Below are 1,863 nucleotides of genomic sequence, written 5' to 3'. Positions count from 1 at the left end.
CTATCCACAACTCCACCAACCTTTGTGTCTTCTGCAAACTTGCCAAACCATCCTTCTACCCCGATATCCAGGTCATTAATAAAAATTACGAAAGGTAGTGGTCCCAGAACTGATCCTTGTGGGACACCACTAGTCACAACCCTCCAATCCGAATGTACTTCCTCCACCACAACTCTCTGCTTTCTGCAGGCAAGCCAATTCTGAATCCACCTGGTCAAACATCCCTGGATCCCATGCCTTCTGACTTTCTGAATAAGCCTACAGTGTGGAACCTTATCAAATGCATTACTAAAATCCATGTAGATCACATCCACTGCACTACCCTCATCTATATGCCTGGTCACCTCCTAAAAGAACTCCATCAGGCTTGTTAGACACGATCTGCCCTTCAGAAAGCCATGCTGACTGTCACTGATCAGACCATGATTCTCTAAATGCCAATAGATCCTATCTTTGTGAATCTTTTCCAACAGCTTTCCCACCACAGATGTAAGGCTCAATGGTCTATAATTATCTGGACTATCACTACTACCCTTTTTGAACAAGGGGACAACATTCGCCTCCCTCCAATCCTCCGGTACCATTCCCGTGGACAATGAGGACATAATGATCCTAGCCAGAGGCTCAGCAATCTATTTCCTCGCCTCGGATGCAGAACTGGGAAGTGGCAGAGGGAGTTCAACACAGATGAGGAGATTCATTTCTGCAGGTCAAGTTTAAACACAGAATAAAATATTAATGGTAAGACTCTTGGCAGTGTGGAGGGTCAGAGAGATCTTGGGGTCCATGTCCATACGACACTCAAAGCTGCTGTGGAGGTTGGCAGTGTTGTTAGGAAGACGTCTGGTGTGATGGCCTTCATCAACCGTGGGAATGAGTTCAAGAGCTGTGAGGTGATGTTGAAGCTATATTTCTCCTAACCTGTTCATAAGTAATTGTAATAAGATGATGAGAGGCTTTGACCATGTGGATAACCAGAGGCATTTTCCCAGGCTTGAATTGACTAACACGAGGGGACGTAGTTTTAAGCTGCTTGGAAGTCGGTACTGAGGGAATGTCAGGGGTAAGTTTCTTACACAGAGAGTGGTAGGGGCATGAAATGTACTGCCGGCAGCGATGGTGGAGGTGGATACAATAGGATATTTTAAGAGACTCTTAGATAGGTTCATGGAGCTTAGAAGCATAGAGGGATATACGATCAGGAAATCCTAGGCAGTCTCTAGAGTAGGTTACATGGTCGGTACAACATTGTGGGCTGAAGAGCCTGTAATGTGCTGTAGATTTCTGTGTTCTGTGTCAAAGACAGGCAGAGGGATTAGTTTAAATGGACAGGAGGACAGCATGGAAAGGTTGGGCCGAAAGGCCTGTGTTAGTGCCGTAAGGGAGGGGTTCTGTCCCAACCATCGACTCTATTCCCCTCAACAGATGCCGCCTGACTTAACAACGTTCTTGAAAAGTTGTATTCAGTTCCGCTTAGCATTCTGTACAAAGGATGTTTTGTGCTGGAAGAGTGCAGAGGAGATTCATCATGATTGAGGGGGCTTGTGTGCATAAGTCCATAAGGCATAGGAACAGAATTAGGCCATTCAGCCCATTGAGTCAGCCACCTTTCCATCATGGCTGATCCCAGATCTCATTCAATTCCAGATATCTGACCTCCCGCCATATCCTTTGATGCCCTGACTGATCAGGAAACGATCAACTTCCGCCTTGAATATACCCACACACTCGGCCTCCACTGCAGTCTGTGGCAGAGCATTCCACAGATCCAATACACCTTGGCTAATAAAAAAAGTAAGCTGCTTAACTCTGTTTGAAAAGGTGGCCCCTCAGCTTTGTGGCTGTGCCCCACCACAGGAAATA

The sequence above is a fragment of the Hemitrygon akajei genome, unplaced genomic scaffold, assembly GCF_048418815.1.
Source record: "Hemitrygon akajei unplaced genomic scaffold, sHemAka1.3 Scf000185, whole genome shotgun sequence".
Classification (NCBI taxonomy): domain Eukaryota; kingdom Metazoa; phylum Chordata; class Chondrichthyes; order Myliobatiformes; family Dasyatidae; genus Hemitrygon; species Hemitrygon akajei.
This window is presented reverse-complemented; position numbering follows the sequence as displayed.